Source organism: Cotesia typhae, unplaced genomic scaffold, assembly GCF_013202065.1.
Source record: "Cotesia typhae breed Kobodo isofemale line unplaced genomic scaffold, CoteBio_Ctyphae scaffold_91, whole genome shotgun sequence".
Taxonomy (NCBI): Eukaryota; Metazoa; Arthropoda; class Insecta; order Hymenoptera; family Braconidae; genus Cotesia; species Cotesia typhae.
The window spans coordinates 1,474,153-1,482,918 of record NW_027423781.1 but is presented as its reverse complement, the minus strand read 5'-3'; the positions used below and the strand labels follow the sequence as shown (position 1 = coordinate 1,482,918).

The window sequence follows — 8,766 nt, the reverse complement described above, 5'->3', positions numbered from 1 at the left end:
TTTCTCCGAACACCCCAATAAATAATTCCTGTTCATTCTCGGGTTGAAGTATTCCGCGGTGTACTAAAAAATAAAAAAAAAAGGAAAAAAATATAATAATCGATAAAATAAATAACTAAGTGTAAATTACTTTAGTACAACTGCCGTCAGTTCCACAAAAGTAAGCTTTGTTTTATTGCACACATAAACATGTACCTCTGTGTATACAGACCGAGAAAATAGTCGCCGGCGCAGTAGCTCGAATCAGGTACAAGTCAGCCACCAGAATGAGTGGCAGTCTTGCGTGGGCGCGCTAAGTGACATCATCGTGAGTTTTTTTACGGTCTTTAAGGAAGTTTTAAAATTTTTGTGATAAAATATTTTGGTGCTTTTTTTTATTTAACGTTATTTAAATATTGTGTGTGGTGCTTAACATTGGAAATACTTACAGTGATGTAATAATTTTTTTTAAATTATGCCCCTTTAAGGTAATCCCAAAAAAATTTTTTTAAAATATCCTTTCAATTTTTTTTTTCAAAATTTTTGTGACCAAAAAATAAATTTTTTTTTTTTTTCGTATTTAAAATTAATTTCATGGATTTTTAGAAAATTTATTTAACCGAGTCAAAGAGCATCAATTGCCGTTTCCGTAACATTTGCACCCGTTACTCCCCGATGATTGGTTCCCGAGTTATCGGCTGTCAAAAGATTGACGAGTGTGATTTTGACGGTTTTAAATTTGACAGCCGATAACGTGCGATAAATTATTATTTTTTTTTTTTTTGTTCAATTTTCTAATTTGTCAAATGGCTTGGCAAATTTTTTTTTAATTTTTTATCAACATCAAAAATTTCCGATGGTGGAAAAAAAATGATATGACGTCGCATTATGTGTAATGGTTCGTTTGATCAGTGGTAATTACCAAGAAATATATGTACACAGAATTGCAATTGTACATTTTGCAAAGTATTTGAGTTGTTAAAATTTTTACGTATAATTGAAGCTGCATCAAAGTAATGACGTTAATGCAGCGAAATGTTAATAATTCTGAAATTGTTATCATCGTTATTACAGTAACTGTTATTATTATTTCCTAATAATAATAATGATAATTATTGGTAGATATGGTTGCATTCCATAGCAAGCTGAGTTTTCATTTCCACTGCTGAAAATCACCAATTATAAACTCTTTGATCTTCGCTCTTTCCCCGGGACGCAATAACTATGCTTTGATTATTGACATTAATAAATCCGTCCTTTTTAATCACGACAGCCTGCTTTTTTTCCCTTTAGAAAGTCACTGAGGTAGTTGCGATGCATAAAATGCAAAAAAAAAATTTTTAGTTCCGAGGTCGCCGCTAGGTGGCTACGATCTGGCGTTCTCGCAAGTGGTGAGGTAATTAGATCGTTTTTTTTTGTTTTTGAAGTTTTAAGGGTGGATTATTGTTCTTCAAAGCTCCTAGAGTCTATTTCCAGATTTAATTGAGTTCCAGAGTCAATTAAACCACAGTTTTAAATAAAAATATTCACAAAAATTAACTTTCAAGGCAATTAATTTTGTCTGAATGGATTTTAATAAAGTTATGAAAAGTTGCATCTCGTTAATTTGTTAGGAATTTATTATTCACTCAATAAAGAGTTTAATATCCATTTCTGTAGTTAGTGACCTCAATTTCAATTATTCAACTATGCTTTGAGTATCGATATTAATAAATCCATCATTTTTATTGAAGAAAAGCAGCTTTTTTTTCTCTTTAGAGAGTCACTGAGGTAGTTGCGGTGGATAAAATGCAAAAAATTTTTTTTAGTTCCGAGGTCACCGCTAGGTGGCTACGATCTGGCGTTCTCGCAAGCGGTGAGGTAATTAGGTCGTTTTTTGAGGTTATTGAGGTTTTAACGGTGGATTATTGTTCTTCAAAGTACCTAGAGTCTATTTTGAGATTTAATTGAGCTCCGGAGTCATTTATTTTACAGTTTTAGACGAAAATATCGACCAAAAATACCTTTCAAGATAATTAATTTTGTCTAAATAGATTTAATAAAGTTACAAAAAGTTACATTCCGTTGATCTGCTGGGAATTCATTATTCACTCGACAAAGAGTTTAATATCCATATCTGTAGCTAGTGACCTCAATTTTAATTATTCAACATTAATTATTAACTTTGAAGATTTTTAGATTACAAATACCTTGGGTTTATTTAAAGACACTGTTAAAATTATTTTTAATGCATTTAGTTTTATTTTTGTCCGCTAGGTGGCGACGAGGCGGAATTTTTCTCGCTAGTAAATTGTTAAAAAATTTTATTATAATATTCTAAGCTACCTTATAAGTAATATTAAATATTTTCTTTATTATTTAGAAAATTTTAATTAATTTTGTCTTTTTTTTTTTTTTTCAGGTAAGTCCGTACGGAAAATTTTTCCGGTGAGTAATAAATCCCCAAAGATTTCTTTGTAAGGCTTACCGCTAGATGGCAGCTTGTTAAAAAATTCTCTTGCATGCGATCCTCTAAATTCGAAATTTTCAATTTTATTTTCACCTCAAGTCTTATTATTTTTGATAATTAAAAAAAAGTCAATGAATTAACAATCGATGACAGAAATTAAGTGAGGTAGAATATTTAATTAGGAATAATTGGAAATAAATTATGAAACAAGTAAAAATAAATGAACTACTTTAATAAATAATTGTTCCGATATTGGTTCTTGGATTTAATTTGATTAAATATTAATGTTAATTTTTTATTAAATTATAACTTAGTTTTCTGATTTTAAGGAAGTTTTTTTGCCGTCAATGTTAAATAAAAAATGTTCGATAATTTATTTTTAAATTTTAGAATTTTTTTTTTTCTTAATTCTTCTAATATTGACTACTACAGTTGTGGAGACTCAACTGGAGCGCAAGGGCTTCCTTAAAACCCTAAAAAAAAATTTTAGTTCTAAAAGTCACCGCTAAGTGGCGCAGAGTCGAAAATTTTTCTCGCAAGTAAACTTGTCAGAAAAAAAATATAAATATATTAGAAAAATATTTAAAAAATGATAATAATAATTTGATTGATAAACGATAGAAATTTCAGTAAATTTCAGTGATTTAAATATCAAATAACCGGGTATTTTATTTCTTTCAAAGTGTTTATAGCAATTGGATCTGACGGAACAAAATGCCCACGGGAAATGACACAATAGTATTCATTGATTGAATACGCTATCTCTCTGATTTATTATTTTTTTTTTTTTTTTATTCACTGACGTCTTTGTTGCTCTACATCCTTTGTTGTAAACTTTTTTTTTTTTTTATATAATTTATAATTGGTGTGGAAAAAAAAAATTTATGTGAAATTAGTCATTTCTTTTTTGTAAATATATAGATATAGAAAATAATTCCGTTGGAAAGGAATAAAAATAAATCAAAGACTTAGGAAGCTGTTTGATGTACATAAACTTTCTTGTTTGTTCATAAATATATATATATATATATATATATATATATATATATATATATATATATATATATATATATATATATATATATATATATATATATATTATATTTATTTATATGAAAAAAAAAGCTCTGACGTAAAGAGTCTTTGAAAGAAACTAAATGTGAAACAAAATATTTCGAGTACTTAAATTTTTTGTAAAAAATAATTGTTTCTGTTTGAGGGATTTTTGTAAGATGAAATATTAAATGATAGAAAATAGACACTTTCCGATAAATATAGGAGTAATTAGTTTTAGAATATCGAAAAAAAAAATTTTTTTTTACAAAAATTTTTATAATATGCGCCGTAAGATGGAATGAAGTTCATTTTCCAGGTGTTTAATTCAAATTCAATCACTCCTAGTCGCTCCGGCTTTAAATCTTTTGTACAATGGCACTACTATGCGCCGTAAGATGGAATGATGTTCGGATTTTTGTGATGACAACATCCCAAGTCGAGTTATCAGCCGAACTTCAATCCATCTTATGGCATAAAATGAGCGGTAAAAATTGTTTTTGGAGTTTAATCAAATTTAAGGACTTCAAGTCATTGAAGCTTAACAATTCCGGAGTTTTTAATGCGACACACGCCGTACGATGGAATGAAGTTTGACTTGTGGTGATGTAAGATGGAATTTTATGACGTTTGTCACTTTAACCTTGAACTTCTTTATTTTGTATAATAAGCAACTAAAGACGGAAAAAATCCTTTAATTCAATAGTTTGCCGTAAGATGGATTGAAGTTTTGACTCCAGATGGAATTTGTTTTTTTTTAACTTAACTTGATTGGAATTGGAAAATCTGTCACAGTGACCTTGACTCACAAAAAGCTCGGAGTTATCTTCCATCTTACGGCGTAAAATGTGCCATTTCTATGCCGTAAGATGGATTTTTCTCGAAAATTATCAACCGGATTTGGTGTAACTCAAATTAAAATTTCTGAACAGTAACAACTGAAAACATCCGTCGCAGTATCGATTGACAAGTGTACGGTGAACTTTAAAGCTCATTAATATTTAAAAGCTTGGAGTCGATTGTTTAGTACATACTTGTTACAACAAGGGTAATCTACTAACCTTGTTTTATTTATATTTAGATACACATATTTTTTTATTTATTTCTCCGGTTCAATAAATAGCAAATGGCCTAGTTGCGGGCGAACCGAGGAGAAAAAGGCACAAAAAATTAATGAAAATAACTGGAAAGCTCTACATTTATTCTCGAGCTTTTTTACCTCAACTATACTACATGCACGTTCTTATATATAAAATTTTTTTTTTTCCTGTATATCTATACATCCTATCTTGAGTATATTTTATCGTCGTATGTCATCGCGCTCAAGAAATAGCTCACACTATTGTTTAGAAGCCACGTGAAGATTGCAAGAGCTTTTGAGCTGTCTCATATATTTTAACCGTTCATTTTTGCTTCTTTTATTTACTATTATTATTTTCATTGTCGCATTGCCAAGGAATAAAATAAATATTATTCGTACTCACTGAACAAAAAAGCACGGTATATTAAATCGAGGATGACGAGCTTGTTTAAAAAAAAAGTCTCTTCAATAAAACCTGATAAATATATATCAATTCATTTTACGGCGATAAAATTCGGATAAGAGCTTTTTATTATCACAAAACTTTTTATGACACTGCACTACACCAGAGCTTTTACGGCTCACACGTCGGTGCACACATACTTTTAAGAGTTCCTACAGACAAAAACTTTCGATTATGGCCACCGATGTTTTTCACAAAAAACTGAAGTTTCTGAGCTTTCCGCCCGCAAGCTCAAGGGTCTGATTGTTTCTATGGGTTCCTTGAACTTTACTCTGTAGATATCCGATCGAAAAAGTTTGAGCTTGCAGGCCAATGAGCTTTTATTCGAGCTTTTTCGAGAAATTGTTTGCATTAGTCTATATTAGTACATAAACCATACGCCTGCATTAGTTTACACCCTGAGCTTTTTGTATGAGCTTGCAAGCTCATACGAATGATCTAATTATAAAAGCGTATATCTTTACATGAGGTTCGTACAAGATTCTAAAACCTGTAAGCTTCTTAGTACTTAAAATCAGTTTCAATCAATAACATTACACGCTGCAAGCTCTAAAGCTTGTAGCTAAATGTTTAAATTTTCATGTAATCAAACGAGTTAAAAATTTTCTTTAATAATACGTAAATAATCTAGAAATATCAACGTTCGATTATCTGAGCTTTCAGTTATCTACATACGACTTGCGAGCTTAAAATTAATCCTCGCGAGGTGAAAGTGTTTAGATTTTTATTTCATCGTCGGAATGCTTTTCATGAATCTTCTGCCTGCAAGTTCAAATAACAGAATCTAATCTTGATCCCGCAAGCTCTGAAGTTATACAAAATCTGCTTACAAATACATCTCTACAGTTTTAATCTATATTACTCTTAATCAAGTTGCGTCCCATCCCACGCACAACAATTATTCCTCGCAAGCTTGAAGGTTTCGGGGTTTAACCGTCGCAAGCTCAAGCGTATTCCGTCTTCATTTGAGTTGAACTTCACCCGTTTATTAAAATTGTAACCGCAAGCTCCCGTAAGTACATTCAAATCCGCGTTAGCTTTATCCGAGCCCGCAAGCTCAGGTGTTTTATCATCAGAATTTTAATTATAAAACCTCTAGTGGCAATTTTTTACTTAAATGGCCATCGTTTTGTCATTTAATAGCGAATATAAAGTTTTGAGTTGAGTTTGTAAGTAAAATTAACCATTTTGCGACAGTAGCGCCAAACTATTCAAAGTGAGTGAACATGACCAGCTTAATCAGAAACTAATCTAGCAAGTTGCCTCTGAATCCCCGAAAGGATAATGGCTAGGGCAAAAGCTCATTCGCCTTGTGGCTCTTCTGCCTTTATTCTACAAGAGTTTACTGAGACGCGATGACCTCTAATCAAAATTTCTATTAAACAATGCGCTAATCACATTAAAAGCTCGAGCTTCTATCCTTCAAACCTAACAATTTGTGGAAAAAAAATTAATTAATCTAACCAGGACTCGAACCCTGTACCCTTTGGACGAAACTTTGACCGGCAATATCGCAGGAACCACTAGGTAGATTTTGACGTGCGACGGCAACTTTTGTTCCTTTTTTTGTCTTCTATCATTCCAGATGCGAGCTTGCAGGAAAGCTCGACCCTCTCACTCGAGCTTGCAAGCTTTAAATTTACAAATCATCCGCTATTCATTATTTATTTTATTTATTATTTGATATAAAATATTAAAATTCTTCCGGTTAAAAGCTTTCGAAAAATAAAGCTCAAATTTCACTAAACAATTAGTGACTACATCCGATAAACAAAATTGAATATTAAAATGTAAATAAAGTTGTTAAATAAATCCGATTATTCGCTCACATATTTGTTTTATTTTTTAAGTTCCATTGCACAAATCCCACTGAATTTTTCAACACTTGTGCTTGATTGACGATTTCCACTCAGTATTTATTAACACTTATCGAGCTTTCGGTAAAAAGCTTTATGACCTGCAGATTATTAAACCCTTGCTGGAAGGAAGAGAGATAGCGCGAGCTAAGTGAAAATCAATTTCATTATCGTACCTTCTATTGACGCTCTTGAGCTTGCACATGTGTTCTGCTGACCTAGTGCTTTTGTCGAGCTTAATCAAGCTTTTTCTCATTTTCATTTTATAAAAATTCATTTTTTTCTTTTGGCCCATCTTACCCCACAATCTTAAATTAAATATTTTGAGTATTGTAACATTTAGAGTAAGTCACAGAAATAACTGAATTCAAATTTGAGCTTTTTTTACGGGCTTGTTTCATTTTCAAGATGGCGGCTGGCGTTTTTTTTAAATTAAGTTAACTCGGGCCCTAATTATTGTAGAGCAACGGTCTAAGGAAAAGATTTACTCAATATTACTTCCTCTAGATGCTGCTATCGTCAGTTTTTTATAAATCCGTTTTTTTGACGGAGTTATGTTTTTAATTTTTTTTTTGAGTATTAACATTTTAGCGGGAAAAAAATTGTCTAGTGTCATTATTCGAGTGTAAACAGGCCAAATGGTACGTTTTTCCACTGAATAAGAAATTGAGTAGGACAGTAATAGCTTCAGCTCTATTCAAAGAAAGTCAGCGATTTCATAATAGCTTTTCCGAGGTTGAATTTTAGTGTCTCGCAAATCACTCGATGAAATGCTAATTAACAGTTCTCAAACTTTCAGGAGCTTTTTTTTACACCTTTGCTAAATCTCGTGAAATCTAAAATAGAGTGTCATAAATATCAGATTTGATATTTAGCGAAAAAAAAAAATTTTTTTATTTTTGACCGATCGAATCTAAGCGAGGATAGAATAAAAATAAATAAAAGAATATAATATAAAATTACTGTATATGAATGTACGAAGCATGAATATTCAAAAGCTCGTTGGCAAGTGAAACTGGATAGTACGGGTGGTTAAGTGCGTTTGCTCATGAATGGGGGGTTTGTATCTATTTCAACAACGTCAGCTCAAACTTTTTGTGTATTTCAACTCTAAAAGGGAATTAAAGCTCCATAAAACCCATTTAGATAGCTAATACTTGATAAATAACATCAACCATTACCATTCTTAGTGAATTTTTACTGATGACCCAATTACGGACCGTGACTCAATTATGGACCATGTCCCAATTTCAGATAAATTAAATCTATACAAACTAAATCGGTTTCCCGAGATTGACCCAATTATGGACCATGGCCGGCCCAATTTCGGACCAACCAAATATCTCTACAAACTAAATCGGTTTTCCGAGAAACAGTCGAGGTAAGCGTGCTTACCCAGTTACAAGCAATTACCATTAATTATTTCGCGGAGCCAATTGACATGCTGATCAGTATTCAGCTCACCTCACCCCAACTGTTCAAAAGATTTAATCCTAACACAATATACCACTTGCAGCATCCGTTGACGTCAGCTATAAGCTTAATATCATTATCCGTTATTTAATATTACACTAATAACACTTAGAAATCACGTTAATCAAATTTCTCCTTAATTGGCATTTCCCCCTCCCTTCGGCCATTTTTGACCTGACGCAGATCGGCTCCAAACAAGGATTTTTGGGTTCGGGCATCAATATAGATCATTTATAACTTTGGTCCGTCCAAATCGGTCCATTAGATCCCGAGATAGATGCACAAATATTTTTTAAAAGTCTTGAATAGACGGTACAGGGTTCGAATCCTGGGCAAGTTTTTTTTTTTTTTTTTATTTTAAGTAACACAAAGTGCTGTCGTTTATTATTATTTTGAGTGGAAAATAATAATA

At 31.7% G+C, this 8,766-nt stretch overlaps 1 protein-coding gene across 1 annotated transcript in view; it reads left to right on the top strand.

Moving 5' to 3' along the window:
* The first annotated feature begins 406 nt into the window (after window positions 1-406).
* LOC141537360 (uncharacterized) overlaps window positions 407-8,766 on the top strand; it is a 45,801-nt gene continuing 37,441 nt past the window's right edge. The window contains exons 1-2 of the mRNA XM_074258307.1: window positions 407-467; window positions 2,381-2,406. The gene's annotated coding sequence lies outside the window, so the exon portion shown is untranslated. The remainder of the gene's footprint in view (window positions 468-2,380; window positions 2,407-8,766) is intronic.